The sequence below is a fragment of the Mauremys reevesii genome, linkage group 2, assembly GCF_016161935.1.
Source record: "Mauremys reevesii isolate NIE-2019 linkage group 2, ASM1616193v1, whole genome shotgun sequence".
Lineage (NCBI taxonomy): Eukaryota > Metazoa > Chordata > Testudines > Geoemydidae > Mauremys > Mauremys reevesii.
Genome location: NC_052624.1, coordinates 180,463,252 through 180,472,549, shown reverse-complemented (window position 1 = coordinate 180,472,549; position 9,298 = coordinate 180,463,252).

The window sequence follows — 9,298 nt, the reverse complement described above, 5'->3', positions numbered from 1 at the left end:
TCTAAATTAGCTGTTACTACTCAAGAAAGATTTTGGAGTCATTGTGGATAGTTCTCTGAAAACAGCTGCTCAGTGTGCAGTGCGGGATCAGCACCTACCTCTTGCAAGTGCCCCCTCTGATTGCGTGTGTCTGCATCCCTTCTGTTCTTTTCACGGGGGCAGCACCAACCTCTCATTAGCACCCCCCTCTGGTCCATGGATCTCTCACTGGGTCTTCAGTGACTCAGTTCTCAGGGTGAACCACCTACACTGTCCCTGTAGCCCTTCCCAGGCGCTGGTCCTCATTCTGACCAACAGGGCCTATCTCAGTACCCTACTTGGCCAGCTTACATGTGAAAATTCCTGCTCTGGTGTACAGCAGCACCCCCCACAGCTTCCTGCCTGGGGGATCATTGTCTGCCCTTTAGTCCTCTGACCTCAGCTCTCCAGCTGGGTCAAAACTAGATCAACCCCCTTCCAGGGGATAACAATTCCACAGACAGTCCCCTCCCTGGGCCTGTCTTCACTGAGTCCTAGAAACCATTCCCTCACTTCCCTAATCCCTGCCAGCAACTAGGCAGGCAGGCAGCCAGGACCACCTTTTGATCCCCCAATCCCTGCTAGCAGACTGATCTAGCCAGGCCCTTTCAGCTCCTGCAGCTAGCCAGGTGCACCTCTTCCTCCCCAGTCCTTGCAAACAGACTGCTCTAAAGTTGGCCCTGCAGCTCCTTTCATATGAGCCTGCTGGACCCTCATTGGCTGCTCCCTGCAGCATCTCTGATTGGCTTCTTCTCCTGCAGCCACTCTAGCCCACTTGGAGGATCTCTCCACTGCTCTTTTCTTGGGATGCGTGTGGCAGGCCCCTGAGGCCTCCAGCAGGGCACCTTTGGGCCTAGTCCATCCCATTACAGGTTGTCAAAAAAGCTAGCAGAATGTTGGGAATCATTAGAAAAGGGATAGATAATAAGACAGAAAATATTATAATGCCTCTTTAAATCCATGGTACGCCCACATCTTGAATACTGCATACAGATATGGTTGCCCTATCTCAATAAAAATATATTGGAATTGGAAAACATTCAGAAAAGGGCAACAAAATTATTAGGGGTATGAAAATGCTGCTATATGAGGAGAGATTAATAAAATTGGGACTTTTCAACTTGGAAAAGAGATGACTAAAGGGGGATATGATAGAGGTCTGTAAAATCATGACTGATGTGGAGAAAGTAAATAAGGAAGTGTTATTTACTCCTCATAGCTCAAGAACTAGGTTCACCAAAGGAAATTAATAGGGAGCAGGTTTTAAACAAACAAAAGGAAGTATTTCTTCACACAATACACAGTCAACCTGTCGAATTCTTTGCCAGAGAATGTTGTAAAGGCCAAGACCATAACAGGTTAAAAAAGGCAGGGCTTTGGAGCAGAGCCCAGAGCTGGAGCGTGGAGCAGCTCCAGAGCAGTGGAGCTGCAGGTTTTTGCCTGGAGCTGGAGCGGAGCCGGAGCACAGCTCCAAAGCCCTGCAAAAAGGAACTAGAGAAATTAATGGAGGATAGGTCCATCAATGGCTATTAGCCAGGATGGGCAGGGATGGTGTCCCTAGCCTCTGTTTGCCAGAAGCTGGAAATGGGAGACAGGAGGATGGATCACTTGATGATTACCTGTTCTGTTCATTTCCTCTGGAACACATGGCTTTGGCCATTGTCGGAAGACAGGATACCGGGCTAGATGGACCTTTGGTCTGACCCAGTATGGCCATTCTTAGGTTCACATTTGTTTGAATGAGATTTTAACTCAAGCCATAACTCAACACAACTCATGACAATAGACTCACTGAGCCCTCTTATACCCCACTCAGTGCATGTATTGAAGATAGGGCAGGATTTTGCTAAGCGCTTGTGTCAGTGTCATGTATATAAATATATGTGTGTGCACGTCTGTATTTGTAGAGATGTGTATATGTGTATAGTATATCCAGTATAAGACAATGTTCTGTTTTCTACATACAACAGAGTAAAGACATATTTTCTTCCTCTTCAGGTTTTGGGCATAAATCCCTACTTGTTTTCACAGGAACATTAGCTCAAATTTGCAGCTACTGTATGCAATAGATAAAACTGTTGCTTGGAAAGACCATATGTCACACTGAACTGCTCAAGAGGCATCAAGCCTTCCCTGCTTGCAGATCCTTTAAAGATATAATTTTATGCTCAGTTAAAATGGAAAAGAGCATTATGTTTAAAGATAAACCCATTTACTGTGCAACTAGTTTGCTAAATTACTAGTTAGTGAGACATTTGGACTGTCAAAAAAAAGTTACACATCTCCATCTCTGTGTTTATCAGTTGCTATGGCAATAATAATTATGATGTCACAAACAGCCTGATTAAGAACTCCTTCTAGAGGGAAGAAAAGACAAAATGGGCTATAGGGAGAAAGTTTCCTCTTTATTTATATTTATTCTTATCCCCTTTTGACCAGAGCAGTTAGCCACTATTCAGGATCTTACAGGTTGTTTCTATTAGGAGGAGAAATTGATGATGTAGGTGGGTTTTTTTTGGTGCAATCCTTTTTATTTACAAAGAAGATACACAACGTCCTGTTTCCCTGAACACAGTAGGACTCAAACAGCAGGAGTTGATTTCTAATCATTCTAAGCCTCTTTCCAGCCACACACTGCCCAAAAGCCTTCGCTCTGCTTTTTCTCAGGGTTGTGCTACAAGTGCTTCTCTGGTTGTCAACAGTGCTTGCTTGCTGCCTTCATCCTGTCTGCTTCTGTGGTATTTCTGCGTGCGCGCACACCCACCCACCCACACCTCCATCCAACAATTCTCAATCCTTAACCTCCTACATCAGCATTCAGTCCCCAGTGAAACCCCATTGCCCACATAGCTCAAATTACTGACTGGCATTGCATGTGTCCTATATTTTGGTTGTGGCTCTCATTGTTTCAGTTATCTCATTTCCGTAAATGAACTTATTTGCTTCTTACGTTTACCCTGTATGAAAGGTGGCTGTTTTGCCCTCTAGCTTCAACAAGGTTTCATATACACCCCCCATTATCATCGTATATTTTCTAAAAGTTGTTTTTAGGGATGTTAGTGCATGAAGAATTTAGTATCCTCAATGATGTCTATAGGCTTTTAGCTCCCAGTCACACCACCATTACTGTACATTAGTACTGCAAGGGGGCAGAAACTCCGTTACTGTTTCATAACAAATGAACACAAAACCACAATGTTAAAAGTTGTGAAGCCTGCAGGAGTAAAATGTATTAGGCAGCATTTAATTTCTCTGCACTTAATGTTCTATCCTGCATTTGCTTTCCTAGTGTACAAAAGGGAGGATATAGTACACCTGAGCTGCATAAGCAGCAGAGCAGCATCCCTTCATAATGCAGTGCTAATGCACCAGTCCTGCAGTCATGACCAAAAGCGGCACCATGTGAAGATTACATGATGTTCCCCCCTTCCCCTGGAACTAGCTAGCCCATTGGGGTCAAAGGGAGTTAGATCAGGGTCCAGGTGAGCGACATTGCTACTGCCCTGGGGAGCAGTAAAGTTTTCCATGGCCATCCTTGTGGAAATTCATCCTGGTTGGCTGCAGTTGCAAAGGATGCACCAAGATGAGGTCTGGTCTACACTTCATATTTAGATTGACATTGCTACAGCACTCAGGGGTGTGAAAAATCCACACCCCTGAGCCCCACAGCTATTCTGACCTAAACCCCCAGTGTAGCTGCAGCTACATTAACAGAAGCTCAAGGAGGTGGAGTTACTACAGGGATGGGGAAATCTCTTCTGTCACTACAGTAGGTATCCACACTATGGTGCTATGGCGCTGTAGCTGTGCTGCTGTAGCACCCATAGTGTAGACATGGCCTGAATATACACTCTCCATCATTGCATCAGTCAGGGCAAGATTTGACCCTTAACTTATACTTAATCCTCAAGTGTAAATGTATATAACAGAAACTGTTTGTTCTGTTCTTAAAGAAATGTAGCCCTCAGGATTCTTGTCTCCATCTCAGGTATCTAAGTGTGTATACCAGTCGCATCACCACGGTATCTGAGTGCTTCTCAGATAATGGATGGATTTACATCATATCATGAATTCATATCTCTAGTTTACATACCTACATTCAATTATCTTCATTTTTTGTCTCCATTCAGTGGAGGGTCAGAGGTAAGGTGTATCCTGAAGAGATTGGGAAAGAGGGAGAATGTTCCTCCTTCCTAGTGTGAATCCATTATTATTGAATGTATAGAATTAACACATCAGGCCAGAATCTCCCCTGTTCTACCAGCATCAAGTAGCCCTACAGCTGGCAGAGTTGGCAGTAGAGGAGGATTTAGATATGATGTAGCAGCTCTTACACTGTTCACCTCCAAATCAGCCATATCATTTGTTGGTGACTTACCATGAAGCAGCAATATGTCTGAAGCCTTCACGCCCATTCAGATCTTTAGTATCCCTCACTTTGAATCAACCATTTTCAGATTGCTGATTCTAGCTGTGCTGGGATGGACACTGTCTGGCTGATAATAATTCATCTTTTGCTCTCCCAAATTGTTCCAGTTCACAACAATTTGAATTGTAGGAGTGGACTACTAGGAAAGATCACTATCATTCCATAGGAGCAAACCCCAAGTTTGCTATATATGATTTGGTATTTCATGAGCAGGAAGCATTGTATTTTGTTGAGAATTTCAGTTCTATTGACAATCAGACCAACTTATGTCTGGTCCCAGTGGAGTTACACCAGAGGTTAGTTTGCCGCCTTATGTCAGCCTGCATATTGCCATTGTCTTGCATGTTGTGTAATCATTTACACTTGTGCTAAAGCACCATTATGAGTAGAGAATTCTGATTTGGTAGCATTTTACACCCACTACATGGGATGCAAAGCAGTGGAGGATCAGGCTTCATTTCTTCTACCTAGCCACGTATCCCTGGATAACACATAGCCCTCCAGGGTCACTGCAGCCATTTCTCCATTCCCAAATGTTTCCAATTATTTGTTTTGTCTTAGCCTCCCTCTACTTTTGATGTACTGATGAAACTTCTGGAAACCCAGATCTATGGAAAATACTTCCTTTCCATTTTAAGCATAGTTTTGTTATGCCACTGTCAAGGTTTTTGATGTTTTGCTCCTAATCCTCATTTAGAATCATCTACTAATAAACTGACAGGTTGTGACATACCATAGTAATTTAGAGCCTTTTCATCTCTGTCTCTGAGTGCTGCTTTTAGTGTTTTCTGAAGGCTTTTATTCAGAGGCAGCATCCCTCTTGAGTTGCTCTCTGAATGTGTTGTCAAGACAGATATATTTTGTATGATTTTTTTCCTGGAACTGTACGCAATTTCTCTGTAAAATGCTACAACTCTTGTGGCTGTAGCAGGTCTATTTCTACAATGGCTAACTAATTTGTGTAGCTTCCAGCCTTGCTAGCTTAGAATATATTCCAAGAATTTACTTTTTACTGGCTGAACTTTAAATTAATCTGTTTTAGTCTAAGCCCTGTTTTGGTATCTGATTCTCTTTCATTACATACAGATCACACACTAAAGTCATTTCTTCTGTGTTATCTGAGCACTTGTAATATACTCTCTCTCCCGTGTACTGTTTGTTCCATACATAAGTTATAAATACCTGAATCTGAGGAATGGAAATTTGACAGGTTGGATCATCATTATTGTTTAATATTTGCATGTGGTAGTGGTTTACGACCCCAACTGTAGCCTGAGGCCCCACTGTGCTTGGCACTGTACAAACACATAATGAAAAAACAGGCTGTCCCCCAAAGAAATTCAATCAATAAAAGGATTCTTCAGTGAATGTAGTTTACCAGTAGTGATAATTGGAATCAAGTGAGTTAAACTCTGGATCTGATTCTCCACTCACCTACACCATTGTAAAACAAGAGTAATTTCAACAAAATCAGTGTAAAATAGATGTAAGTGAGAAGAGACTCAGCCTCATGAATGTACTTCTGCTGGATCTAGTGTTGGAATGTCCAGGTATCCTCTGTCTCTAGCTTTGTTATCTTAGACCAGGCATACCCTAGGACAGGGGGTCGGCAACCTTTCATAAATGGTGTGCTGAGTCTTCATTATTCACTCTAATTTAAGGTTTTGCGTGCCAGTAATACATTTTAAAGTTTTTAGAAGATCTCTTTCTATAAGTCTATAATATATAACTAAACTATTGTATGTAAAGTAAATAAGGTTTTTAAAATGTTTAAGAAGCTTCATTTAAAATGAAATTAAAATGCAGAGCCCCCCGGACCGGTGGCCAGGACTCGGACAGTGTGAGTGCCACTGAAAATCAGCGCATGTGCCGCCTTCGGCACGCATGCCATAGGTTTCCTACCCCTGCCCTACGAGAATACATAATTTGCTATGCCTTAGTAATAGCATTCTTTACATTTTATTTCTTTCCTTTTAAAAAAAAATCTTCAGTTTTCAAAGTGAACTGAACTTAATTATAGAGGATATCAGTTTACATGCTGCTCTGCCAGTGTGTTCCAACTGTAAGTTAGAAGTTTCCAGGCACATTCAGGGCCCAATTCTTGGGTCCAGCAAAGCAGCATATGGCACAGGACTTTATTTCAGGTAGCCCACCAAATTGCCATGAGATACAAAAAAACTTTCAGTGACAAAGTTGGGGTTTCATGTCTTGTTACCAGTCAATCCCCTGAGCCAGCCACTCCATCTGAATGAACCTGTTTCCCCCAAGTAAAAAAAATAGTAATAATAATAAAAAATAATAATCACATATAACCATGTTTTTCACCAGTTTCTTGATAACTTCATATGACCAATTCAATGCTTGTTTTCTTCATAGTTCCCTGTGTGTTCATCTGTGTTACTCTAGCATTTCATTCTGGAATTACATATCAGGCTAATTTCAGTGAGTATTTGTGTCTCGTGCAAACTCGCTGAAGTCAGTGGGATTTTACATTATTAGTCAGCAAAGAATTTGGTGTATCCTATCTCTGTTTTAACCTCGCTGCATTTTTATCATAATTAACTTAGAGGGAAACAAATGAAAGCTACTACTTATGTTGCAGTCTCAGAGTTATCTCACTGACTTCCTTGTTCCTAAACTCTTTGGCAGGGGTTTCAATGGGAAAACCTATTATACATCTTTCCATAGGTCTCCTATGGGCTGCTAGCAAGTTCTCCTGCACAGTACCAGTTTTTTCACATCCTGACTCTCAGCCCTTGGCTCAGTTTTGGATTTTGGGCAAAGGCCATTTTTTCCCCCACACTATTATGTAGCTTATTTGTTTATTTAATATAGGATTTTGTGAAGCCTTCACTCTGCCACATGGCTTTCTCCCTTAAATGTCTACATAAAATCAGTGAACCTTATACAGTCATCTCTATTCAGAAGTCAATATTTACCAAGTTATTAAACAGCGATATGTGAAACAGCACAGTTATTTCCTGTTTTGGTTACAAAGGGAGATTGTACGTGTTGTAACTGTTGGCAATTGTTAATAGTGAAACCTCTTGCCACTAATAGCTGGGGAATTAGGTGCTACCCATAAAATTAACCCAACTTTTTAGTGAGGAGCCATAACAAGTGTCACACTTTCCAATAATGCACCAAAAAAAAATGTAGCGCCTTACAAACAGCTTAGTTAATCTTTTACAATGTGTAGCTTCTGCCCAAATGGATCCTGATGTGTGTACAAGTCGTATATTGGTAGGCCATGAGTCCAACCAAACACAACGAACTGTCTACCAACGGTGTCTTAATCAAATGTATTTATAATCAAAATAATGAAGCTTGCAAGAAGGTCTAAGAAATTTGATGCCAAAAGTACTTGGAGAACATCACATCCTATGGTAGGACTCCAATGGTTTCACCAAAGCAAGGGTTCTCAAACGTCAATTGCACCATGACCCCATTCTGACAATAAAAATTACTTCATGACCCCAGGAGGGGGGAACTGAAGCCTGAGCCCTCCCAAGCCTTATTGCCCCAGGGGGTGGGGCAAAGCCCGAGCCCCCACCGCTCTGGGCAGGAGGGCCAAAGCTGAAGCTCAAAAGTTTCAGCCCCTAGTCAGAGGGCCTGCAACCTGAGCCAGGCAGCCTCAGGCTTTGGCTTCAGCCCTGGGCGAATGGGCTCTGGCTTCATCTCTGGGCCCCAGCAAGTCTAAGTCAGCTCTGGTGACCCCATTCAAAAGGGGATCACATCCCACTTTGGGGTCCCAACCCACAGCCTGAGAACAGCTGTACTAAGAATTACATTCCCCTTTGCCCTCCCATCGGATGTAATATTTCCCAAGTATTTTTGGCAAGTTCATTTCCTTAAATTCTTTGTTAGCCTCATAAGAGGCACTGAGGGATATTAGGATGTTCTAAAATCAGTGGGCATTGTTGGTGTTTAGCACTTTCCAGAATCTGGCCTTCATCTTTTGAAATTTAATCAAATAGCCAACTCTTTTCCCAGGAACGTCCCATAATATTTACTTCAGCATATTCAGGCAGAAGGTAATTAAATAATTTGTGCAACTTCAGATTCTGTACATCTTTTCTAATAAAATCTCCTCCTCTCCCAGATTACAACCTTCCTTCCACCTGCCCAATATTTACAGCGCTAACACTTTATAGACAGAATCCATTGCTGACAGCTGAAAAAAAACCCCAATCACTATTTACGGTGTGATTAGACAGGTCAAGATTAATTTCAGCATTGTACATGGATCTGTTACCCAATCATTTTAATGATACACTACTCGAGGCAGCAGTGGGGTCTAGGGTAGAATGAAAATCTTGATTGGAGCTTGTCTGCTGATGATTGGAGCTCTCTATGAAAGAACACTAATGTAACCTTTATTTGCATGTATCGCTAAAGAAAGGGAACTTCAAATCCTTCTGTTGCTACTGTACTTGTAGGTATATATGACAGATAAAAAAAGGGACATATGCCAGAGGGGTGTGGTATTATGGGAGTGTCACTTTCCCTCAGCCATGAACCAAACTGTCATGGGGTAAATACACCTCCTTAAGGGGTGTTGGATTGCATGTGGCAAATGAGGGACTACAGCACAAGTGGCTAGAGTAGGTATTGCTGTTCTTGCCTACAAAGCAGGGTAGTGCTCTCAGGGCAGTGTGGCCCAGTGACCAGAGTCCTTGGTCAGTGCCCACACCCAATGGTAGATGTGGGGCAGGGTAGAGGGACCTGGGCCCATGCTACCTCACCAGATCCCAAACCAGGGCCCCATGGCTGCAGCTCAGTTTCCTATTTAAACAGTCACAGTCCCTGGGTCGCTTCCTACCCATGGTTCCTGTTCTGTCAGTTCTCCGG